Raw genomic sequence first — 27717 nt, 5'->3', positions numbered from 1 at the left:
AGGGCCCTACCTCCCAACAGCCTGCCAGTCCTCGGGATAAAATGCTCCGCTTCCACCATGTGGCCTGCATGCGCCCGGTTTGCAAACACCTCCACCCAAAGCCAGGGGTGGCGGCTCTGGCGGCCCCTGCTCCACTCCACTGCAGGGTCAGGCAACAGCTTGCCCTCCACCTGGCTGCTGGCCCAAGGCTTGAATGGCCTGGCTACGTCACTGCCGAGAGGGAGTCTGGTTGTGCCCTCCTCTGAACTCTCCATCTGGAAGATTCTCTGGCCTCCTTCCCTCTCGTTTTTAATCTGACAGACACTGCTGGACCGGGAAACTCAGAGCAGACCAAAGTTCATCTTCTCTTCCCCGCTTCTCGGCTGGCATAATTGCAGGGGCAGAACGAGGTTGGCAGGGACCAGGATGCCAGGAATTAAATGAGGGTCCCTGACCACTGGACCACAGTGGCCCTGCCTTCCAAAGTCTTAATTAGTCCTCTTCTGCTTGGCACACCCACTTGCCTTTGGAACCCAGAGAGGTGGCCGGGTAAGATGCCATGCTCACAGCAAGTATTCAGCAAAATATTGGTTGAGAATGGTGATCACAAACGCCTGCTGGCTCAGGGCTTTGCAGCAACAGTCGGTTTTGAGGTCTGGGCCCCAGCGGCAAGATTTCTGCTCCTCTTTCTAATGCAGACAGTTCGAGCAGCAGTATTCTGAGTGATATTCAGCCACCAGCTCAATTTGGAAGCAAAATGATCTTAACAAACGATGGCAGACTTGACAGACAGGCTGTTGAGCCTGGGGACGGAAACAAAGGACAGAAAGAAAAAGAAAGGAAGTTGATGGTAAATGGAAGAGAGGAAAATGAACACTGCAAAGAGAATTGAGCAGGATTACAGGACAAGAGAGCCCAGTTCTACAAGTCTGAAATGAGCTGGAAACATAACAACAGACTCAGAGGCGGAAACAACAGGGTGGGGGGACAGAAAGGACACAGAAAGGGGACAGAGCCCGGCATCTTTTGGGAATTTTGATGCTGGGACACACTCGGGCTAGAGCAGCGGAAGAGATGCAACAGTAAGGAACATTTGAGAGGCTTCAAAAGACAATGAATCTTAATTCTGTCTTGTTTTGCCCCTCTTGAACTGTAGTGATACACCAAAATTTGCTATTTTTCTAAGAGGACCTTGACAGATACAATGGAAACTCTGAGTACATTTTTTCCCTCTGCATTCATTATCTCTGGCCCTTATCCACAGGCCTATTGCAGACTAAATTGGATTTTGGATCACTGGTACTGAGGCGCTGCAATTAATTAACAATGGAAACATAATATTTATATCCCAGCCTAACAACATCTGACATTTAAACTATTCTGCCAGTCGGGCAAATTCCATTCGACAAATTTTCATTTTAATGAACATGACAGGCCACAGTTTACACGACAGGCCAAGAAGCAGAGCAGAGGTGATCTCTCGGCATGTGCTTTCAAGGTCTGGCCATGCTGCAGGAGAAACAAGTGGGGGAAACTGTCAGAATAATAGAAAAACCAGACCCCCAGTTCTGCGCAGACACACCAAGGACACATGTCCCCTCAACAAAGATTCTGGTACGAAACTGTCCTGCAAGCTCAAAGTGAAACACCTACTGCCCCTGATGACCCAGCAGATGATTTCTTTTTCTTTAGGCTGTTGACATTTTCTTCGGGGTACTAAGCTCCTTCAGTCCTTCCTAATTAAAAAGTGATAAACGTTTTGCGAGGCAACCAGTAATGTGCAAAGTACACAAGAGTTGGAACTGATGCAGCTTTTTCAGTTGGCACAAGACTGGTCTTCCTTATTTTGCCAGATGGTGTGTCTCAGTAAGTCCCCAATCCCTGACTCAAGCGAGGGGCACTGTCAATATGATGCTGAAGCAGAGACTTCTTAAATGCTATCTTATTTTGCATTAAACTAACACCAAGAAGGCCTAACATTTTCTTCTTGCTGAAACTTTCATAGTTAAAGAAGTTTTCATTTTCCTGTGACTCATTATTCAAGCAGACATAAGATGGTTTTTCACTGACTAATCTATTTCTCACACCTTTTAAGCTTCTCTCTAATTGCCTTGCTCTCTCTACACTTTCCTTTATATCCACCATTTTGGGGTAGTGTGTATGGGCTTGGAGAAATCCACACTATGTCACCTGACCAGTAATCCACAGCAGAGTAATAGGAGGTCAGGCTATGAGATCCAGTCTTTGCTATTGGTTTTTGGCAAATTTACATGGTTCTGTTGAGGATGGAAATTTCTCCTCAAGTGTACCAACAAGTGTCAACAGGAGCCCTTCTCATTGGAAAGGTTGTGTATTTCTATTTCACATATTTAAAACACTCTTTAACTCAGTTTTTACATCAATTTAAAATAATTTAAATAAAGTTTCACTTTAAAAGTAAAGACGTCTTTGGAATATGGATCTGGCTCCAATCTCAGCAAGTGAAGTAGCCACCTTCAAAGTGATCTCTTCAAGCTATAACTCTGAATAGATCCAAAATGATAACTATGCTCCATGTCACTTCTAGATATGGTCACAGTACAGGAACATTAAGTCCTGAAAGGAGAACAGCGTTTTCATTATTATAACCAAATTTACAATCCGCAAGTTTCAATCAAGTCAACAACATGTATGTAGTGTGTGGACACACACCCACAAATAAGAGTTATAATAAAAATCAGGTTTTTTGAGTTCTTTACACACATCCCCTCATGTATAACACTATAGTACTGATATGCTCAATTACATATTGAGGAAAGGGTGATTAGAGTTACCTGGTTTTCCTGATAGGCGAAGTCCAAAGTCACAAGCAGTAAGTGGAACAGGCAAGGTGCAAATCCAAGTCTGCCCCCCGCCTCCCAGAGCCTGTGCTCCACACAACCCAGTGGCATATGACGGCATCCACAAGGGAGAGAGCATGAAGGAATTGATTTCTTTTGGCAGTAGTCAAAATATCTTTAAAATATCAGGTATAAAACATTTTCGGTCCACCAGATGCTTATTTAATTTTGAAAAATCAATTTTTATGAAGCTGCTCTGAGAAGCAGTTTTGTGTTTGTTAATGCCTGATTATATTCTTGAAAAAGTAGAAGCTTCATGGCAAAAAAAAATACATTTCTTAAAGTCAAGAAGAAAAACAAGACTCTAACCGGATTGAATTGATAATGTTTGACAGAACACAAATGAATAGAATCTGTAACTTTAACAGGCCTTTGCAGGAGGCACGTACTAAAATAGTCATATCAAATTCAGAACACAAAAGATTTAACATGCTTATTGCTGTAAACAAAGGCATTTGGTTAAATGAAAGTTCCATCAAAGCTTAATAACCAAATTCAAGTGAACACAAAGTAAGGGGTTATATACTTTCTGCGGTTTCAGTAATAGCTAATCTAATAATGGTAAATGGAGGGTTATTGTTGATTCCTTTGCCTCTGTTTCATAAATTAGATAAAGCAACCTGGCAGTTACAGTACTTTAGAGTTTTATTCGACTAAGTGATTTGAAAGCTATCTTGAAATATAACGAAGTCATGACGTGAATGACTGCTGAACTGTACCTTGCTTTCCATCACCACATTAGTATTTTCGACCAGGGCTAAGTAAGAAGCTTCCTGGGAACTAAAACTGTTCTACAAAGCTCTATTTGTATGTACAGGACCAACGATTTAGAAGGCAAAGCGTTCCTGACACAGTATCATCTGATATTCCATTGCATCAGGACCAAGCTTGTAAAACACAGACTAGAAGAGCAGTCAAGTGTTATTATTTCTTCTGATCCAAAACAGGAACAATAGAATTTCTCTGGTTAATGGTTTTTCATAGCATATTTCCAGTTTTCTACTACGCTTTATTGATCTGGAATACTAAAATGGTTTTCTTCCCTGGCTAAAGAATACACAAAGCCTGTGTCCTACGTCCGGTGGGAAACACTTCCAAAGGCCCATGGTGGTGGCATCTCAACAGGCAACTAAGGGGTGGTAACATGAACCAAGGCATCTTCCTTACTGAAAAAATGTTCTGGTCGAATCCTGGGCCTTTTGATCACAGAAAATGCTTCCCGAGCCTTTGCACTTAGAGGCGCGACACCTGTGGTTCTGAGAGCCGATGAGCTGCCCTTCACAAAAGCAGTCTATTTTCCTGCACTGTCCCCTGTGCCCTGATACGGTTACTTTCAATTACTCTGATAGCCCAGGAAGAAAAATATCCCTCTCTCCATATTTCATTCACATAATAAGAATCTGCAACCTGTTCTGTATGACAGATGAGGACTGTGAGCTAAAGCAACTTGTTCCGCCTGTCAGCCTCCAAGAACCCACAGCAATGAGATACAATCGTGATGACATTACTAGAGAAGTGGGTCAGATACATGGTCACTTTAAAACAGAATGTCAACTGCTCTTTCTACTTCAGTAATTTGATGCAGTGGTACCCAACCCCCACCCCAAAAAAGAAAAAGGAAAACAGGAGTTCATTGCTATCAGCTTGGTGCACGTGCACACACACACAGGAAAGGAATGCAAATATTGTTAAAGTTATTGTTTCACATAAGCCCTTAAATGACTTTTGTCAACATCAGTCAACAAAAATTCACTAAGCATCTTCTATGGGCCAGACGCTGATGTAGAGAAAGTGTTGAAAACAGACACAGCCCCTGCCTCATAGAGTTTACAGTCTGGGAGTAAAGGACAAGTTGTAGCAAGGTGATTGAAACTGATGTAATGAAATTTGCAAATGAAGTACAAGGTACTAAGGGGGCTTATAAAACAAGAACTAACAGTCTTATGACATAGGATAAGATGGTTGGATGGCATCACTGACTCAATGGACATAGGTTTGGGTGGACTCCGGGAGTTGGTGGTGGACAGGGAGGCCTGGCGTGCTGCGGCTCACGGGGTCACAAAGAGTCGGACACGACCGAGCGACTGAACTGAACTGAACTGAACAGTCTTACCAGTCAGAATAAGTTATCCTATAGAAGAGACGTTTAAGCTATGGCCTCAGGTAGAAATAGTAGCCAGGTAAGGGGTGAGGAGGAGGCACAGGACTTTCTCTACAAAATGCTTCCTTTCAAAGAAATTGGGCTCCAAGAGGCAGAAGTATAATGGAGTAAATGAAGCCATGGAGTCCACCCCTGAGAATTAATATCTTTTTCTTGTTTTAACCTCTAAAAAATTGATTAAAAGAAAAAAAAATTAAAGCATTAGCATGCCTCTAGTATGCCTCGGTCTTATCTCATTATGTACAGGCAAAAGTTAGTCATAATGACATCTTCTTGCTGATATAAATATTACGGTGGATTTTACTTTAAAAAAAATCTAATTTGTCTTGGTTAAAACCCATGGGTTATTTTTAAAAACATGTTTTGACAGCAGTGAAACTTGCAGCACATACAACACCAAGAGCATAAATTTGTCCAGGGTACAAGTACATGAAAATTAACACAAGTAGTTGGTAAATGGGATTTAAAAAAAAAAAAACACTCTTACCAACTTCAGGCCACAACAGGTAGAAACTGAGAAGAAAAAGGCTCTTTTCTCTAACACTTGGTCATGAAAATTCTGATTCATTCTTGCAAAAAAGTGGATCATCACTCACATCTGTTAAAAAATACAAGTGTTTTCCATGGACTGAACAAAATGGAATGGAGAGAGGCAACTGGATTTATTTATGAGTATGCTTGCCCTTTCTTCTAAACCCCAGAATGTGACATTTGGACCATTTTTCTTTCCATATTCAAAATCCATCCCCAGAATCCAAAATCAATAAAATTTGTGTTAGCATAACTGAGGCTGTATTTGGCCCTAAAAACTCAATGACTAAGTAAGTCTACTAGTATGGCAGAGTTTTCCTGTGTTTTTTTCTTTGTCTTTAGCTATTAACTACCGGAAATCACCTTTAGTACCTACTCTAAAGTGAATACAACCTAGAAGTACTTTTAAAAATATGGAGTACACACCATGAGAATTAATAGTCCCTTTCTACCCCGTTTCTTACATCTTAACAAGAGTTCAGTCTAGGAGTCACATGAAGAGGAAGACTGACCAAATCAGATGGCAACCAGAAAGGCGGGGCTTCTGAACTTCACATAAGGAACAACTGAAGTACCTGGAGAATATTCAGCCTGGAGAAAAGCAGTAAGAGTTACGAAAACTGCTTCCATAACTTCTATGGAAATTCAGTGATTAAAGCCACTTCATTTTACTGAGCACCTCCTCTGTACCATGCAATGAAGAAACAACACTGAGTGAATAAGCCTCAGTCCTTTACTACCATGTGGAACAGAAAATGGACTTTCTCTGCAGCATTTCACAGGATATGATCTAGCAGGGAAGAGCACAGATTCTGGAATCAGAGCGCTAGACTCAAAGCCTGTCGTGAGCTAAGTGGTAGCCCCCCAAAGATACATCTCCATCAAATCTCTGGAGCCTGCAAGTGTTACCCATTTCAGAAAAAGGATTTTGCAGATGGAGTTAAGAATCCTGACATGAGATCATTCTGGATTATCTGGGTGGGCCCTAAGAATAATGACTGGTGTTCTTGTAAGAGAAAGACAGAGATTTGAGACAGAAGAGGAGCGAAGATACACGGAAGGGCAAGTGAAGGACATTCGTTATGGAGCCACAAGCCAAAGGATGCTCAGAGCCATCTGAAGCAGGAAGAGGCAAGGAAGGATTCTTCCCTAGAGCCTCTCAAAGGATCATACAATACACCTGGCATTCTGTAACAATGAATTCATTACAAAGCAACATAGGACATAATTTCCTATAGGAGAGCCATCATCCCTTGGATGAGAATGGAGGGGTTACTCTTTACCCAAACTAAAACATGAAAATATCTCACAGTCACAACTAGGAGAGAAGGACAAACCAGCAGTTTTTCAAAGAGGATAAACCTACCTGTGCAATACCCGCCCCCCCATCTTGGATGAGAGTATTTCAGACACTGCCAACTACACCTGGGAGGCTAAGTCAAAATGTGAGCTAGCCAGGCAGTAGGTCTAGGAAATTCAGATAAAGCTGCTTACTCCTGTTTGTGGTCTAGCTGCAGGGCCAGAATAAAATGGTTCACTTGGGCCCGGTTTCCCTGAAAAGACACAGGTTTCAAATATACCTAGACAGGAGAACAGACAAGTAAAACTATGGAATATTCACATAATGGAACATTATACAGCCATCAAACCAAACAAAGCAAGATACAGAACAGTGTGCTACTTTTTGTGTAAGAAAGGAAGGGAAATAACTTACATACATATTTGCCTGAATGCATTAAAAAATACCGAAAGGATGCAAAAAAACCTAGTCAGAGTGGTTAACATATAAGAGAAATGGGGGCAGACATGGGAGTATGAGGAGAGGAATAAGAATAAAATTTCACTTTATGCCTTTTGTATTGTTTAGGTTTTTGAATCAGACAAATATACTACCCACTCAAAAAAAAGGTCCATTAAAAATAAGAAAGTAAAACAAGGTTATAACAACTCATATTGCCGGTAGTAAATAAAATAGTCCATTTGAAGAGGGCAACTTGATAATATAAACCAAGGACCATAAAACTGGCATTTCCTTGGGCCCACTAATTCCACTTCTGAAAGGAATTTATCTAAACAAATAAGATTTGTGTATACACACACACACACACAGATGTTCAATGAAGTATTATTTGCCACAGTTAAATTTTTTTTCAAATCTACATGTAAAATAATAGCAATTCAGTGAAATAAATCATCAAACATTCAAACAAATGTGGGGTATGCAGCTGTTAAAAATTATGCTATAAAATAGAGACTGTAAAGACTACTCAGAGATACAGAAAAATAATATTCATGGTGTATTTTTTAAAGTATTCATAGAATTTCCAGTGAAATCTTTAAACCATCTACCAAGTGCAAGGCAGTGAGATAGATGCCGACTTTAAAAGCCAGTTATGAGACAGTACATAAATTTAAAATCCCACCTTTTTGTGCATTTTTAACTAAACTAGAAAGATAAACACCAAAATGAGAGCAGTGATTACCTCTGGATGGTAAGATTATAGGTGAAATATATTTTCTATAGTGAACATATATTACTTCTGCAAAAAGAGAAAAAAGCACCACTTTCTAAAATCAGGCTAACAACTCCCAGAATCAAAAATGTGTCTCATTCATCTGTCTCACACCCCTCCCTGACTCCCAGAACACAAACATGATGCCTGCCTCACACACAGCCATCTTGTGACCATTTAGAAAAGACCAAGAACACTTTTGACAGACTCTCCTTGACATCTCTGAGCTGCTGAAGTAAAGCCACAGCCACCATAAATTTCTTTTTTTTTTTTTTTTCATAAATTTCATATATATATATATATATATTCCCCCCTCCCCATTTGACTGCACTGGGACTTAGTTGTGGCAGGCGGGATCTTTAGTTGTGGCATGTGAGAACACTTGGTTACACCATGTGGGATCTAGCTCCCTAATCAGGGATTGAACCCATGCCTCCTGCATTGCAAATAGTCTTAGCCACTGAACCATCACGGAAGCCCCCCAAATTTCTTATTACATGGAAGAAATAATTCCCTACTTTTTGTAGCCACCATAAGTCAAGTTTTCTGTTACTTGCAGCTGAAAGAATTCAAAGCTGACAGAGTTAAATATCAAATACAGGATATGTTAAGGCTGGCACCAGAAACCCAACATGTTTATTTTGATCCATGAGTAGAATCTGAAGACTGCTGTTGTTAACTTCCCACCAGCTTCCTGCTCCATAGTTTTTTCTCTGAAGTTCCTGGGAAACAGAGGCCAGGAGATGCTGTGAGCGGGGATTCTAGGTGCACAGGGGCGCACTGCCTGTGGTGAAGGAAAACCAGATAGTTACTCCTACAGCTTACCATATAACTCAGCATTTCCAATTCTGAGAATATATCCTAAGAAAAGAATTATAGATGTCATTATAAATACACATAAATATTCTTCACTAACATACATCAGAGAGCTTCCCAGGTGGCCCAGTGATTAAAAAATCATGCCTGCCAATTCAGATGTGGGTTCAATCCCTGGATCGGGATGATCCCCTGTAGGAGGAAATGGCAAGCCACTCCAGTATTCTTGCCTGGAGAATCCCAAGGACAGAGGGAGCCTCGTGGGCTACAGTCCATGGAGTTGCAAAGAGGCAGACACAACTTAGTGACTAAACAACAACAACAAACATATATTGGAAGCAGAGGTGGGGAAATCTACTGTTAAACAATTAGGGTAAGCTGCAGGTTCTAACACAGAGTACTTCACAATCATTACTGACATAGGAAAATGCACATCACAATACACTGATGAATAAACAGATAACACAACAGTATATACCCTGTGATCCCAATTTAGAACACTAACAGAAAAAATACACATATGCAATAAAAAAAGATGGAAAGGGTATTCATTAAAACACTGATAGTGCTATCATAAGGGGACAAAATGCCAATATTACTTTATTTTTTGAGCATTTTTATCTTTTTTTATTTTTGAAAATGAATTAATTTTCATATGCAGCTGGTAAGAAAAAAAATTTTTTTTTCAAATAGCATCTTCTTATAGAGTAATCTGGGCCATCTGACCAAGATGCTGGCCTCATCGACAGTACTCTGTCTAGCATTTGTCTGCAGATCCAAAGGAGTTAAAAAGAAACAATTTATTTTTGTGTTTTAAAAATAGACTGATGCTAACAGCTGCAAGCTAAGCTACAGAGAGAGATAAAGAAATCTTGTTTCCAAGTGAATCTGCATTATATAAATGCAATATGTTTTAATTCCATAAATATAGTTTTGATGCTGCCAATTTGAGAAAAATATTGATGTTTCCTTAAATAAGTCTATTCCATATTGAAATTCATCCCCTTACATGAAATGGAATGATCCTGGAAACAATAAGAATGAATGTTAATTTGCTATGTCATTGGTAAAAAGCAGGTCCATTTATATCCTTGTCTTGGTCCATCAGACTTCATTAATACAGAAAGAGCAGCCACCCAGCAGGTTTGACTCTTGCCTAGCTGAGGACTAGGAGAGCTCAAGCTCTCCCATGTCAAATGACATGGGCCCACGTCTCAGCACGACCACTTGCCAGCTGGGTGTCCTGAAGCATGTATTTAACCTCTCTGTCTCGGTTTTCTCATCTGTAAAAAACAGATAAGAGTATCTATTCCCTAGAGTTGCTGTGAGGATGAAATGAGAGAATCCCCACAAGGGCTTAGTTTAGGACCTGGTCCATAGTAACCTGATAAAAAGTAAGGTCTCTTCTACCTAATATATGTTATCCATATGTGGAAATACATCATGGACCTGGAACATTAGTTTTTCTGTTTTTCACTTTTAGCAAAATAATTCTTATTAATTAATACTTTAAATAGTTTAGCTCAAATGGAAATACATAGACTTTAGGGGGGAAAAATCTCTTGCTTCATTTCTTCCGACTTTCCAGCTGTCATCCCAGAAGTATCATGTTCCACTATTTTAGCTGTCTTCTATTTTTCCATTTCTCCACTGTGTATATATCACCTTTGTTCCCAGTTTTATTGAGAAATAATTGATATATACCACTGTATGAATTTAAGGTGTACAGCAAGGTGGTTTGATTTACATCTACTGTGGAATGATAACCGTAAGTAGATTTAGTTAGCATCCATCAGCTCATAAAAATACAATAAAAAGAAAAGAAAAAACAAATTTCTCCTTGTGATGAGAACTTAGTGTCTATTCTATTAAAAACCTTCCCATATACCATATAGCTCTGCCAACTGTAATCATCATGTTCTACATTATAACCCTAATACTTATTTATTGTGCAATTGAAGTTTGTACCTTTGATAATGACAAATCTGATCTTTTCCTGTGAGTTTGGCAGAGGCTTGCAGTGGGAGAGGGGTGCAGCTTTCCTTTTTTTTCTTTTTTTAACATTCCACATGTAAATGAGATCATACAGGATTTGTATTTGTCTGACTTTATTTCACTTAGTATAATGCCTTCCAGATCCATTCGTGTATCAAAAATGGTAGACTTTCTTCATTTTTTATGGCTGAATAATACTCCATTGTATTATAATACCAAAATTTCTTTATCTATTCATCCATCAGTGGCCACTTTGGTTGTTTCCATATCTTGGCTATTATACATAATGCTGCTATGAACATAGGAATGTAGATATCTTTCCCAGTTAGTGTTTTTGTTTCCTGTGTATGTATACGAAACATTTGATGCTAAAGAGACTACAGCATCCAGGTTTAAGAGCTCACGTTGGATATATACAGCTTCCTTCTAAGTACAGTTTTGACATTATTTATTTACTGTTCCCTATGATAAATGAGATGCTTAGGGAAAACGTGGAATCTTTTAGACAACTGGGAATCTGCTTTAGCACGTGTATTAGAGAAGGTAACTACCCCCAATCACCTTTTCTTATCTAGTTCTTTTTTTTAAGATATTGCAACTAATTTTTTAAAAAATGATAGCTAAAATAACAGATATTGTGTATCTGGTATTTTATACCAGGAAGCATCCCATGTGTTTTCATATATTATCTCATTTAACCCTCACAATTATCCAATAAGATATTCTTTTATTATCTCTATTTTTTGGAAAGAAAAAACTGAATCATAAAGAGACGGGAAAGTACTGAGCCAAGATATAAACATAATAATTACAGTAACAACATAATAATAACATCAAAACAGCAGCATCATTAAATTCCTGTGGTGTGTCAAACAGCTCTGAATGCTTTCACAGTCATCTACTTACAACAACCTTCTACTATTTCCATTTAGTGGATGAGAAAACTGAGTACTTAAATAAATTAGCTAAGGCAAGATGCAGGTCTGTCTGGCCCCAAAGACTGCCTCGCCAGGCAAATGCCCCTTGGCAGAGGGTAGGGGGAAGGCTTATCAGATCCTTGAAGCTCTCCACCTGGTCATAGGATATTGGAGAGCCCAGGACTTCAGAATTATCAGATCCAAGTCCCTCACTTGAAAGGTGTGGAAAGGGAGGCCCAGAGACAGAGAGGACAGGACTTGCATAAGGCAGTGAAAGAGCCAGAACTAAAACCCAGGTCTCCCGACCTCCACCAGGACTGTGCTCCTGTGGTGACGTGGTGAGGCCCTCTCATGCTGAGTTGGCCGTCGCAGACACGGAAACCAGGAAGGGGGATGGCTCCAGTCTGTCATCTCTCCCTCTGACCATGCGGGATGATGGGCATGGTCCTGGCACATTCAGAACTAGATAGACTAGAGAAGCTTGGGCAAAGAATCCACAGCAAAGCCCGGAGGCACCCTGGTGCTCTTTCATAATCTACCAGAGCCAACTTCCCAATATGATTCCCCCAAAATAGATAAAGATCAGTGGAGAAGGATTGGCTCAGGCGTATCTGGGTTCCCCTTACAGACATAAACACAACAAAGCCCAGGTCTTTGAATCAGCAAATCCCCTGAATTTTTTCTGACTAAATGCACATCTTTCCTAGTTTGTGTACTGGATAAAAACAATTAAACTGCCTTATACAGAAATCTTAAAAAGAGAGTTTTGGAGGTGTTGAATTAAAATTCATTCAGGATTATATAATCCTTGAAATACAACAGTTGTCTGCTCTGCTTTGATTTCTAAGCTTTCCTTTGATGACAAATATTAATATTTATCATTTTTCTGATGTTGGGCTAATGAGAATCTTAAGTGAGAAGGCATTTAAATATTACAGCATGGTAGATGTGCTGTTTTCTAACTTACAGTTCTTTGTATTGAACATCAACCAGCATTTATTTTTTTGTGTGCTGAATCCTGGGTGGTTGTTCACCAACATTTTCGGTAAACTTTATATGGCCAGAACTGCTAGCCTCTCCATTTTTATTTCATGGCCAAATATAAGACTTTCCCCCAAAACACAATAAAATGAGAAACATCTAGCTATGATCTTCAAAGTGAAAACTAGTATAACTACTTGCCAGGAAGTAGACAGAGCAACATTCCAGATTTAATGACACTGCCCACAGGTAATGTATTGAGTGCTGACTACCCACCAGGCACTGTGCAAGGCAGTTGTTATATCAACATATCTCACTGAATCCTCACAACAACTCTAAGAGTTAAGTAGTATTATCATCTTTGTTTTACAGAAAAACAAGACACAGAGAGGCTGAGTACCTTATTCAAGGTGACACAGCTAATGAGAAGAAAAGCCAGCAGGCAGCGCTCAGAAGCAGACAGCAGGCTCCTCTCCATACCCCCTCCCTGTGAGTCCCTCCTTGACTCCCCAGCATTTGACAATTCCTATTACCTGCACAACATCAATGACCCATTTGTTTGGAGCTGCAGCCACAAGGATGACCCAGACTTTCAGATCTTAATGGTAATGAGGAGCCAAAACTCACTCCATCTACCATGGGCCAGGGGATAGGACCAATGAGGTCCCTGCTCTCGGGGAGCAAACTTTCTCAAGAGGGAAAAGAGACAATATTAACACAATATACAGGTGTAATCTCCAATAAGGAGATGAGTTTCTGTACACCTTCAGAGAAATGATAAGGTCTGAGACTTCTATAGACTTTGCTTACTATACTAGCCATTCTAGTATGACCTAAATCAAATCCCTTACAATTATACAGTGGAAGTGACAAATAGATTCAAGGGATTAGATCTGATAAGACAAGAGTGCCTGAAGAACTATGGACAAAGGTTTGTGACACTGTACACGAGGCAGTGATCAAGACCATCCCCAAGAAAAAGAAATGCAAAAAGGCAAAATGGTTGTCTGATGAGGGCTTACAAATAGTTGAGAAAAGAAGCGAAAGGCAAAGGAGAAAAGCAAAGATACACCCATCTGAATGCAGAGTTCCAAACAATAGCAAGAAGAGATAAGAAAGCCTTCCTCAGTGATCAATGCAAAGAAATAGAGGAAAACAATAGAACAGAAAAGACTATAGCAATCTCTTCAAGAAAATTAGAGGTACCAAGATAACATTTCATGCAAAGATGAGCACAATAAAGGACAGAAATGGCATGGACCTAACAGAAGCAGAAGATATTAAGAAGAGGTGGCAAGAATACCCAGAAGAACTATACAAAAAAGATCTTCATGACCCAGATAATCACGATGGTGTGATCACTCACCTAGAGCCAGACATCCTGGAATGGGAAGTCAAGTAGGCCTTAGGAAGCATCACTACGAACAAAGCTAGTGGAGATCATGAAATTCCAGTTGAGCTATTTCAAATCATAAAAGATCATGCTGTTCAAGTGCTGCACTCAATATGCCAGCAAATTTGGAAAACTCAGCAGTGGCCACAGGGCTGGAAAAGGTTAGTTTTCATTCCAATCCCAAACAAAGGCAAGGCCAAAGAATGTTCAAACTACCACACAACTGCAATTATGCTAGCAAAGTAATGCTCAAAATTCTCCAAGCCAGGCTCCAACAGTACATGAACCAAGAACTTCCAGATGTTCAAGCTGGATTTACAAAAGGCAGAGAAACCAGAGATCAAATTGCGAACATCCATTGGATCACAGAAAAAGCAAGAGAGTTCCAGAAAAACATCTACTTCTGCCTTATTGACTACTTCAAAGCCTTTGACTGTGTGGATCACAACAAACTGTGGAAAATTCTTAAAGAGATGGCAATACCAGACCCTGACCTGCCTCCTGAGAAATCTGTATGCAGGTCAAAAAGCAACAGTTAAGAGTCAGACATGGAACAACACACTGGTTTCAAATTGGGAAAAGAGTATGTCAAGGCTCTATATTGTCACCCTGCTTATTTAACTTATATGCAGAGTACTTCATGCGAAATACCTGGCTGAACAAAGCACAGCTGGAATCAAGATTGCAGGGAGAAATATCAATAACCTTAGATATGCATCCCTATGGCAGAAAGCAAAGAGGAACTAAAGAGCCTCTTGATGAAAGTGAAAGAGAAGAGTAAAAAAGCTAGCTTAAAACTCAACATTCAAAAAATGAAGATCATGGCAGCCAGTCCCATCACTTCATGGCAAATAGATGGGGAAACAATGGAAACAGACTCTACTTTGGGGGGCTCCAAAAGCACTGCAGATGGTGATTGCAGCCATGAAATTAAAAGACGCTTGCTCCTTGGAAGAAAAGCTATGAACCTAGACAGCATATTAAAAGGCAGGGACATTACTTTCCTGACAAAGATCCATCCGATCAAAGCTATGGTTTTTCCAGTAGTCATGTATGGATGTGAGAGTTGGACTATAAAGAAAGCTGACCACCAAAGAATTGATGCTTTTGAACTGTGGTGTTGGAGAAGACTCTTGAGAGTCCCTTGGACTGCAAGGAGATCCACCCAGTCCATCCTAAAGGAAATCAGTCCTGAAAATTCTTTGGGAGGACTGATGCTGAAGCTCAAACTGCAATACTTGGGCCACCTGATGCGAAGAACTGACTCACTGGAAAAGACCCTGATGCTGGGAAAGATTGAAGGTGGGAGGAGAAGGGGATGACAGACAATAAGATGGTTGGATGGCATCACCGACCCAATGGACATGAGTTTGAGTAAGTTCCGGGAGCTGGTGATGGACAGGGAAGCCTGGCATGCTGCAGTCCATGGGGTTGCAAAGAGTCGGACAGGACTGAGAGACTGAACTGAACTAAAGAATGTAATATTAATATATATAAACATTGTTACATTTCACCTACTTCCCAGGTGGTGCTAGTGGTAAAGAACCTGATTGCCAATGCAGGAGACCTAAGAGACACGAGTTCGATCCCTGGGTTGGGAAGATCCCCTGAAGAAAGGAATGGCAACTCACTCCAGTATTCTTGCCTGGAGAATCCCATGGACAGAGGAGTCTGGCAGGCTACAGTCCATAGGGTCACAAACAGTCGGACACAACTAAAAATATATATCTGAATTACTTTGCTGTAGAGCAGAAATTAACATAACATTGTAAATCAACTCTATTTTAATTTAAAAAAAATAGTATGGCAACACAGTGGAAGCTATAAGGATCGAGAACACTGCTATTCCAAGTGTGACCCATGGTTCCACATCTGCAGCACCTGGGAGCTAGCTAAAAGTGCAGAAGCTTCTGGCCAAACCATGCTTGCATATAATTCCAGGAAGGCCCTGACCCACAAGGGTTGAACTCAGCTGCTTCATCTGCACTAGGAAGCCAAAAACAGCTAATTCCTCTGGGCCAGAGAGACCTTGGTCTGTTGCCTTGTTGGAAGTTCAAGAGATGAGAGGAAGCAGTAGCTTAGAGGAAGCGTTCTGTCCTGCAAACAGAAGCCAAGAGAGGGCCTCAGCTGCAGATTTATCTGTGGCCGCTGTCTGCTGGCCTTGCTTTTAACCCCTCAGCTGGCAGAACCCAGCAACTGGGAGCCACCTGTTGTTTTTGTAGCCCCAGCATCACTTCCCTGTTGATGAAGGTATCAACACTTCACATTAATCAGGCCTCTCTGTGTGTAGAGCCATGTAAGCTCTGCCCAGCACAACCTCACAGGCACCATCTACATACGTAGTTGTGGAATGAAAAACTGAAAAACAACCTTCCCTTCCCCTCCACCCAACCATCCTCTTGTTGCTTTACCCCTTCCATACCCTCCGCATTTGTTTCTCTCTTTCTCTCTTTCCCCCTCTGTGTCTCTGTCTCTCTCTCCTGCTTTTCCCTGATCTCCTGCAGATTACTACCTCTTTCTTCACTAAGCTTGTTCCTGGAAGAGGTTGGACAGAGACTGATGGTGCCTCAGGGTTTAGAGAAACAATCTTATTCTAGCAGGTTCTAGCCCCTTCCTCTGCCTGTCCTCAGGGCTCCAAGCACACACACAAAATCCAGCCTCGAGGCATCACTCAAGCATCTACTGACATGACCAAACAGGTTCTGTCCTGCAGTGGACGTGGAGGGAAACAGACGTGAGTTTTTGTTTTTTGTTTTTGTTTTTTGTAACTGAAGACACACAAAGGAGACTTCACGTCTTGCAGAAAATAAAAATTTTATTCTTATCACATAAAACAAACTTTAGCAATTAAATGACTGCAGACCATACTCTCCTCCAGCCTGTGCCCAACTAAAATATGCATGCATTAACCTCACAAGGAAGCACTGATACTTCAACATTATCTATGATGGGTTTTAGTTCCAAGAGCTGTGAGCCTGAGAAACCGAAAAATATACTGAATTTTAATGGAACTCTGATTGTTAATAAAAAGAAGTAAATCCATAATGAGGAACACTAGTAAAAACAAAATGATTCAAAGTCTTTTAAGTTCCAGAATATGGTCAATGAGTGCCTTTTGTGAACCTCTTAACAAGTTTCTCAATTCTCTTTTCTTTTCCTTCTTATTTATCATTATAAGAAAACCTTAGGATACATGTAAATTAACTCAAAATATGTAATATTTAAATTGTATTAAGCCCTCCAGCAAATCACTTTTCCCTTATTTTTCCCTCAAATTTAGAAAGAGCTTAGATTTTTTGCCATAAAATTCAGAGTCAATTGCTGCAAGAAATATATTTCTTTGCCCATAAAGCTCGAATTTTTACAAATGATTAGAATAAGTTCAGCACTTCACATGTGAGACATGAGCGAAAAACAGTGGAATTAAAGGAAGTCTATTTCACCTAGTATTCAAAACATGATAAGGAAACATGGAGCAGGGTGCAAAATGTGGTTTTTTACTAGTAACACTAAGAATAAAACCAAAGCTGCCATGTACTAAATGCCAATTACTGCATCAAGCACAATAACCCTTTCCAGGGGTGACCTCGTTCAAAATTTAAACACGATTAAAGAAACAGAAAATTATTATCCCACATTTCACAGAGAATAAGGAAATTGAGGCTCAAAGAGATTACGTCACTTTCCCCAATGTCACACAGCAAGTAAGCAATAAAACCAAATTTAGAATCCAGGTCTTCTGCTCTATAGAGTCCATTCTCTTAATCACCATGATCTCTCACCTAGAACACTGAAGAGTCTCCTAAGTACCTGCATGCTACTCAAAGTATAGTCCATGGACCAGCAGCATCAGCCTGTTAGAAACACTGAATTTCTGGCCCATTCCAGATCTGCTGAATCAGTCTCTACATTTTAGAATTAGCAGGAGATTCGTATGTATGTTAACGAAACACAGGCCTACCTGCTTTTCTCACATCAACCATGCCCTCTCACAAATTCATCAGCCATACTGCATCCAAACTCTTTAAAAAATAAATCCAACAATTTTATTTGTCCGCTTAAGATTTCCCTGGTAGCTCAGCTGGTAAAGAATCCACCTGCAATGCAGAAGACCCCGGTTCCATTCCTGGGTTGGGAAGATCTCCTGGAGAAGGGATAGGCTACCCACTCAGGTATTCTTGGGCTACTCTGGCGGCTCAGCTAGCAAAGAATCCTCCTGCAATGAGGATCCTTGGGTTGGGAAGATCCCCTGGAGAAGGGAACTGCTACCCACTCCAGTATTCTGGCCTGAATGTGGACTGTATAGACCATGGGGTCACAAAGAGTCGGACACAACTGAATGACTTAAAATATATATAAATATTTAAATGGTCTCACAAATACCTTTGAATAAAGCCTGAAATTCGTTTACAATACAGGACTGGACTCTGCAAACTATCACCCATGCCTGCCTCTGCAGCCTCATCTCTCCCTTTCAGTGATTTGTATTTCCCAAGGACAGAGACCTTTCTGCTTATCAAATCCCAACACACTCTATCCTCCTTCCTTCTCTTCTTCAAGTTCTTCACTGCTTAGGATATACAACCAGGATCACCTCTGTATCAGCAGCATTCTAGGCTATATCTCCAATGCATAGCAGCGCAGTGCCTGGCACAGAGCTAGAAGCAGGATAAATGTGCTCAGTAATTACATTACGATAACTCGACAGAGGGCCTGACTGTTTCCTTCATTCATCTTCTCTTTGCTCTTGCTATGATCTTCATTTTGTTGGTGGTGCTTTAATATTTATTTAATTGGCTGTGCTGGGTCTTAGTTGCAGCACGTAGGATCTTTAGTTGTGGCATGCGGGATCTAATTCCCTGAAAACCAGGGATTAAACCCAGGCCCTTTGCATTGACAGTGTGGAATCTTAGTCACTGAACCCCCAGGGAAGTCCCTTATGATCCTCATTCTGTTTCTCCTTTCCTGTCCCCTATATCACCGCTTTTCTGGGACTTCCCTGATGGTCCAGTGGTTAAATCTCTGCGTTTCCACTGCAGGGGGTGTCAGTTCAATGCCTAGTGGGGGAACTAAGATCTCACATGCTGCCTGGCCAAAAAGAAAAAGAGCAAACCCCTTTTCTGTCAGTGACCTCATGACTATTGAAGTTGTCAGCTTTAGAAAGAAGCACTGCCATGTCTACATGGCCATTGCCCCGGGATTACTCATCAGCTAGATGACAACTGCTTCACTTTAACCCTGAGGCTCCTGAGATAGGCCCAGTCCTTTCTAGAAGTGGACACAAGGCCCCACTGACAGTCAGCCGCTTTTCAACCCAAGATTTCATATATAGATGAAACCAGAGATCAGGCACCTCTCAGCAGGCAACAGAGAGCCAAAAGCTTCACTATCTGCCTACACAAGAGCGTTTCACTGGGCTGACAAGATGGGTTATCAAATGTTGCAGTTAACTACACTTTTTTTTCTAAAGATTTATTTATTTTTGGTTCTACCAGGTCTTTGTCGCTGCGTGCAGGCTTTCTCTAGTTGTGGCTGGGGTGTCTACTCTTTGTTGCAATACATGGGCTTCTCACTGCAGTGACTTCTCTTGTAGAACACAGGCTGGAGGCACATGGGCTTCCATGGCTGCAGCACAGGGCTCAGTAACTGTGGCTCCTGGGCTCCAGAGCACTGGCTCAGTAGTCGTGGCACACAGGGCTTAGTTGCTCTGCAACATGTGGGAACCTCAACAACCAGGAATCAAACCTGTGAGCCCTGCATTGGCAGGCAGATTCTCAACCACTAGACCACCAGGGAAGCCCTAACTTCATATTGTATATGTGTTGGCCAAGCTTGCTACTCTAAGAAAACAAATGACAGACACTTTTATAAAATAGGGTCTACCTCTAGTTTAAATCTTGAGTAAATATATTTTCATAAACAACTTTACATTAATAATAACAAAAATAAGATCTATTCATCTATTGAATGCAAACTATTGAGTGCCTGAAAATATGCTCAAAGCTTTAAACACACTATCTTATTTAATCTTTATCATCGCTTTATAAGGTACAAGTGCTTATTATCCCTATTTTACAGGAGAGGAAACCAAAGTTTTCCTGAAGAGGCAGGGCTGGGATTTGAATCACAGGCCTTCATACTACCACTGTCTATTGCATCTCTGTGTTTTGCTATTTGAATCACTTTCTCATCTTAGAAGTCACGGACCTGGACATTCGCAAAGAAACAGTCCCTCAGAGGATGACCTCAAAGGCTGAAATTTTTCTCTGCAATGTAGACACTGAAAGCAACCTGCTACAGCTTGTATTTCAAAGCTGCATTTCAACATTAAAAGAGAAAACTGAGATTCAAGGGGGAAATGTGGGAACAGAGCTCAAAGGTGCTTATGAATGCAATTCCACAGATACTTTTTCAGTGTCTACCAGTGGTCAAGCAATATGCTGGAAGATGATTGATCATACTGTCATTTAGAAAAGAGTTGGTGGGACAGGGGTGATGAGCAGAACATGTCCCATAATGACTGTCTCAGGAATGTTTTAGCCAGTAATTTTAAAAACTGCTGCTTCAATTTTTATATGTATTTATTAATATTTGGCTATGCATGGTCTTAGTCGTGGCATATGGGATTATTCGATCTCAGTTGTGGCATGCAGGATCAAGTTCCCTGACCAGGGGACGAACCCAGGCCCCCTGCTTTGGGAGCACAGAGTTTCAGCCACTGGACCACCAGGGAAGTCTCTAAAACTGCTACTTTATTATCTAATCATGCAGAAACCATCTTTCACACATGAGAGGTAAGAGTCACCTACTTTATTATCTGTGAATACATAACTGAAAGAACCAATGTATCTTCTAAAACAAGAGTTTTGTATAATTCAAACAACTCATGTGTTCATTTATGATGAACCTGTAATAAAGGATTAGATTTCAAATGTATGTGAATGTAAACACAATGTCAGATTTTGTTATCATGTCTCAAAGGACAAAAGAGAAAACAGTAATAGCCAAAACAAGACTAAATTCGCAAAATACAAAAAGAACATCCTGAAGCTGCATGTACATAAAAAGATAGGGACACAGAAACATTTCCTAAAGCATTCCACCAAAAATTACAGGAATAAGGCAAGGGCAAGTGTACTAAGTAAAAGAAAGCATGAGCCTAAAAGGTTACATCATACAGTACTATGGGGGCTTCCCTCATGGCTCAGACAGTGAAGAATCTGCCTGCAATGCAGGAGACCCAGGTTCGATCCCTGGGTTGGGAAGATTCCCCTGGTGAAGGAAATGGCAATCTACTCCAGTATTCTTCCTGGAGAATCCCATGGACAGAGGAGCCTGGCGGGCTCCAGTCCATGGGATCAAAAAGAGTCGAACACGGCTGAATGACCACCACCACCACTACTTCTACTGCTACTACAGGACTATGAGGCCTCCAGAGCCCTGTCTCCAGGCAGAAACAGAATATTTCTGACAAAGGCATGAGATGAGGACTGTGACACATGATGTACCTCACTCCTCCCCCCCCTTTTTTTTTACTTCCCTAATTTTTAAAATGAAAAAGCTAATTAGTTTATAAGGTCATTCTAGCCCTAACCCCTTAGCTACTTTTCATTCATGAGGCCCTATACCTAAAGAGAGATGAGCATATAAAAATACTCAAAAAACATTTATTGAATTAATGAAATATCACCACCTTACCAATAATAAGAAACAAGACTTTACAACAATCAGTACTGGTCTGTGGCCTAAAAGAACAAATTAGGAGAGAAACCATTATCTAAACAGCTTCACATCTGATGTTCCTTCTAGTTGACCGTTGGTAGAATGAAAATAACCCAGGACTTGGAAAGAAGACATTTGGGTCGAGTCTCATGTCTGAAACCAACTGTCTGTGTGACCTTTGGCAAACTGCTTTACCACCTGGGCCAGTTACCTGTTCTCTAAAATAAGGGTAGTATAAAACTATTTATAGCTAACATTTGTGAAATGTGTACTATATGACAGGAACTGTTCTAAGATTTTTGCCTCAGATTTAAATGAAGCGATACTATTTAGTGTCTAACTACAGAGACAACATGGTATAATGCAAAGATTCCAAATTCCATACTCTGAAAGGATGGGCTCCCTGTACGTTTCTCTAAGCAGATACTATCAAGAAGACAGGGTTACAATGTTGGTACTTCTATTCACTTCTATTCACTAGCAAGAGGAGGAGACGACAGATGATAAGATGGTTGGATGGCATTACCGACTCAACGCACATGAGTTTGAGCAAGTTCAGGAAGTTGGTGATGGACTGGGAAGCCTGGCACGCTGCAGTCCATGGGTCCCATGGGGCCGCAGAGTCGGACACGACAGAGCGACTGAACTGAAATGAACTGATTCACTAGATGAGTTAACTTAGCCACGTTGCTTAACTTTCCAAGCCTTAGATTTCTAACATGGAAAATGCACATGAAAATGGCTGTTCCTTTCATATAGCTCTTGAGAAGATTAAACTATAATAACTAAAAGTAATGTCTATTTATGAGACAGATATTACATTCTATTACTAGATGTGTGATCGCAGACAATTCATCTTCGCAAGTGTTTTTACTCATCTACAAATGTGAGATATAGTATTCACTGTTTGCAAACATGCATAATCCCTGCCTAATATACTTAGAAGAGCGTATACAATAATCTCCTATACTTAGCACTTGGAAGAACGTAAACAATCAACAAAAACACATTTTTACTAAACCTTTCTCAATAGACTCGGCTCTAGTGGCTCTAGCAGGTGGACGCAAGATTGGCAGCCAAAAACGCAACGCCAAGTGGAAGTTGTAGTTCCGAGTCAAGGAGCTGCTCCACGCAACGGCTGAAGGGAAACTTCATCTACCAGGAGACACCTCACCACGCCAAACGGCGGACTGGGAGGTGGAGTACCAGCCCTCCGGGAAGCAAGAAAAAGGACTGCAACTCCCAGAAGCCTCAGCGGTCCGGGCCGCCGGCGAGAAAATGGAGCCAGAAAGTGGAGAGTTCAGGTACACCACCCTAACGGGCGCGAGTTGGGGCCGCCCTCGGTAGTCCGGGACCCGGCAAGTTTCAGAGCCTTTCTAAAACAACCTCTGGCCGTATTTTGTGCTGGTTTCCAGCACGTTTTTCAGAGGCCCACAGTAATAAAGCTGTAAGTTTGCAAGGGGCAAACTTTCACAGGCAAGACCTCATTTACATTTCAACTCCTGGCAGCTCCTTAGGCCACTTGGGCAGGGAGCGTTGAGCTCTTTTTTCCAAGGTATGCACGTGAGTAGCTGGTCATACAGCAAAGGCAGAATTTGATCCTAGAGAGGAGGCTGCAAATCCAGCTCCAGTTTCACTGACCGACCTTTTTTCCCTACATGAACATACCTTTAAAACCCCCACGTTTTCATATAAAAACATTAAGCCATAAAAAGATGTAAAGAAGTCCAACAAAGTACTGATTTTTCTCCTCCTATAATGAATTATTTTTTTGTGTTTCTTAAATACTAAGTGTAAAACTGTCTCCCAAAACATTGCCTTCCCTGTACCCTGCTCGGCTCTTCTCCTGGACACGTGTTCAAACCGCCCCCCTCCACCGAGGGAACCAAGAGTTGGGTGTTTTTAACACTGATCGTTATCTGTTGCAGCAGAAGGTCCTGCTACTTAACAGTGAAACTGAAAACCATCTAAAGTGACCAGTGCCAACTACACCACCAGGACCGGGAGCTGGGGCCTCCCTGGAACCGCTGGCGTGACCCCATGCCTCAGTTTACCCACTTATAAAATACAGCAGAAGAGGGGCAGGTTAGGATTAGGGCTATGCTCAGGAACAAGCCATGTAAAGGCTCGGTGACGTGGGAAGGTCCTCCGGACAGACCCCCACCACGTCCCAAGTAGCTGCGAGGACCCAGTTAGACTCCGCCCCGCTGGGCCGCCGGAGTAATGACCGGACGCGTGTGGAAACCCGGACCTGCGCCAGACAAACGCTGTTCGACTTGGGCTTGCCCACAGCCCCTACCTTCCAAGATCTTGGCAGTTGAGAAGTAAAGGCAGAGGGAGGGAGCGCTGGGCAGGAACAGCGCCTGGGCTTGTGCCCACGGGGGTGGCTGCCTGAGGTTCCCGGGAGCAGAGGGCAAAAAGTCCCCCGACTGGACAGAACAGAGCAGGGACTACAACTCCCAGATGCCTGTGCAGTATGGAAGGGACCCAAGATGGCTACCCGTCCGGGGACAGGGCCGCGGGCCAATAGGCGCAGAGCACGCGCCTACACCGGGCCAATCAGAAGCTATAGTAACGAAATCACTGTTAAGCGGCCGGGAACACTGGCCCTCTCTGAAGAGAAGCTGAGGTGAGAATCTCCTCATTAAGAGTTTCGTCATAGTTCACACAGTTTTTTGTGTTTGTTTTTTTTAACCAAATGTTAAAAAGTAACATCATTCTTTAGGCTATGCTATATTTTTGTTTCCTTCTTTCCTCCCAAATGCGTTCAACTTACTCCCCTCACTAGTCCTCAATGTCTGAATTTCCTGTCACTTCTTCGCCTCATTCCGGATCTTTTTGATTCCTAAAGCCTTTTCTTTTGTTTCTCTAAGAACGTGGCCCGCAGGCCTTACATTGATCCAGTTTATGAGTGAACTCCGCCTTCCCTGGTATCTTAACTAAAATTGTACCACAGGCCCCCTTGTCCATTCCTTCTTCTTTTTTGTATGTTATTTTTCTCCTTAGTTCTTACCCTTAACCAAGCATTGTATATAATTTATCTTATCATCTTGTCCCCTAGAATGAGGGCTTCCCTGATAGCTCGGTTGGTAAAGAATCCGCCTGCAATGCAGGAGATTTCGGTTCTATTCCTGTGTCGGGAAGATCGCTGGAGAAGGAATAGGCTACCCACTCCAGTTTTCTTGGGCTTCCCTTGTGGCTCAGTTGGTAAAGCACCCGCCTGCAACCTGGGTTCGATCCCTGGGTTGGGAAGATCCCCTAGAGAAGGGAAAGGCTACCCACTCCAGTATTCTGGCCTAGAGAATTCTATGGACTGTATAATCCATGGGGTCTCAAAGAGTTGGACAGGACTAAGCGATTTTCACTCACTCAAGCCCCGAGAATGAAAGATCTGCTTTAGATTTGGTGCTTTAGATTTGGTGCTTTTCTCTGATCATTGCACTGTTTTAGATTTGGTGCTTTTCTCCGATCATTGCACTGTTTCTAGCACTGTTTCTATTGGAAGTATAAGTACAGTATCAGTAATACATATACTGTAACATTTTATATGTATTAAATTTATATAAAATTACAATATAAATTTATATAATTATATGTTTATATACTATAAAATATGTTATAATCGTTTTATATATTATATATAAACACCAATAATATATATATTACACACTATATATATATATATATATATATATATATATTCCACACTCAGTAAATATATTTTGAGGAATTGAATTATTCTCTATTCTCGCTTGCTTTGGTACAGATAAATTAAATTTGTCTGTGACCATCGTGGTGGGGCCCTTGTGCTTGCTCTGTTTAAATTCAGAATCAATCTTTTCTGTGTATTCTGTGTCCAGTGCCATGTAGATACTGGAGAAAATGAATCATTCTTAGTTCCTAAATTTTAGATGCTCCTGGTCTAGTGGAGGATAAGAAACAAACTTGACTTTATGATAAATGCAATTGAAACTTGCCGAACAGCTAAATAGTTTTCACACAGTCATTCAGCTCATAAACAGGGACTAGGATCCTGGCCTTCAGACTCTATACCATGCTGCTTTTTGTAGAGACCTCTTCTTTAATATTGCCTCCTTCCCTTTCCTCCCAGTCCTACTACCTAGGAAAAAGAGATTTTTGCCAGTCATCTTTTACATTTAAAAGGGAGAAACAAAGAGCAGTTAACACTTGGACAAACTCTTAGATATGTCCCTTCTTTCTCTGACACCATTTTCTTTTCTACTTTTTTTTTCTCACTTTTTTCTGTGGCCTGTTTCATTACATGCAGGTGATTACACCAGGTCTTAGATCTCTCATCCTTTCCGATGTTTGAACCCCACAGAGAGTAGCAAGGTGTCCTACAAAATGTCCTGGTGTGAAATACTGATGTCTTAGGAAGCTTGACTCAGAGACTGTCACAGTGGATTATGGTCAGTTTACAGAGTATCACACAGACACCATGGCCACATAAAATAATAGAGAATTGTGGGAAAACTATGTGAGATTGAAAACAATTACAGATAAACAGCAGGAATGTGATCAATATGTGTACAGGCTAATTTCGCTCATAGGAATTAAAGCCCCTGTGTAGGCTACCTAACCTAATCTTATGTTAATTTGAATTGTTTCCTATAATATGACAGTTGTTTGTAGCTTTTATGAGCACAGGCTCAGCTTAGCAGTCCCAGCTTTTCTGAGGCTGATTGGCATGAGACATTTCAACACAAATGTCAGCAGCCAAACTAAACCTGGAAGAAATCACTGAACCATATGAAACTGGAAAGCTCAACAGCCAGACTCTTCTCCTGAGGAAGTATCAGCCTTTAATCATTGCATCTTCTACTTAGCAATCAAATGCAAATATCCTGAACAGACTTTGGATCTAAACAGTGATATCTAATGATTATTAAACCATTGTCAAGCAACCTAGTATGAACATATACGTGTTCAGCTGTGGATCATGACCTTCAGCAGTACATTTACAAAAAGCTTTAGGTATGGCACTTGCCTTGGAACCAGGACATCTAAGTGCCAAGACAGTCAGTGAGGCGATGACGATTTGATCTGTAGCTTCATTAATAGTCACCTAGAGACAGCATCTTAGTTTGTGTTCTCCAACAAATATATCCTGAGAGAGGTATTCAAGTGCAAGTAGTTTATTTAGGAAGTAATTGTAGGAAACACAGTGAGAGAATAGAAAAGTGAAATGGGGAAGGGAAGACAGACAATAAGGTGTGCTATCGAGCATGCTACTGCTCAAGGTGATCAGAACTTAATCTTCCAGGGGAACTCTGGGAAATAATGTAGAACCCATGCCTTAGACTGAGCTGTCCCACCAAAGGGACAAAAGAACTGAGTTACTGGGTTGTTTAAATGCCACCTCCCACCAATCAACAATTAGGAGCTGTTTTTAGGGGCTGTGAAGTCCGTCGTTCCTTAGTCATACTGTACAAAAAGGGCAAATTTGCTCAGGGGCCTGAGGAAGCCAGAGATGCAGGTGCTGCTACATACTGATGGGGCACCAGTAGTTTCTGCTACAGGTGGCTTTGGTTCACCACAAGCTTTTGTCACCGAGACTAGCAGAATAAGAGTAATTCAAAATTAAATAAGTACATATAAAAAGAACCAAACAAATGGACCAAAAAAAAAAAAAACCCAAACAGCCTATCACCTTGTATACCTCATCATGTGAGCAATTAAAATAGATAATACTTTCTGAACCCTGAGACAGACAAAAACTACAGCAAAAACCTCTTTTATGCTAGGAAAACTTTGTGGAATTAAGGAGAGGCTTTAGAGGGACTAGGGCTTAGTAGAGAGGGGAGGAAGG

At 41.2% G+C, this 27717-nt stretch overlaps 1 protein-coding gene across 8 annotated transcripts in view; it reads right to left on the bottom strand.

The window, feature by feature from the left end:
• Window positions 1-24316, bottom strand: part of FHIT (fragile histidine triad diadenosine triphosphatase) — a 1484422-nt gene extending 1460106 nt beyond the window's left edge. For all 8 annotated transcript variants that reach the window (XM_043886316.1, XM_043886317.1, XM_043886315.1 and 5 more), the window contains exon 1: window positions 24187-24316. The gene's annotated coding sequence lies outside the window, so the exon portion shown is untranslated. The remainder of the gene's footprint in view (window positions 1-24186) is intronic.
• Between the last annotated feature and the right edge of the window lie 3401 nt (window positions 24317-27717).

The sequence above is a fragment of the Cervus elaphus genome, chromosome 24, assembly GCF_910594005.1.
Source record: "Cervus elaphus chromosome 24, mCerEla1.1, whole genome shotgun sequence".
Classification (NCBI taxonomy): domain Eukaryota; kingdom Metazoa; phylum Chordata; class Mammalia; order Artiodactyla; family Cervidae; genus Cervus; species Cervus elaphus.
The sequence above is the reverse complement of the archived record's forward strand: the minus strand, read 5'-3'. Positions and strand labels throughout refer to the sequence as shown.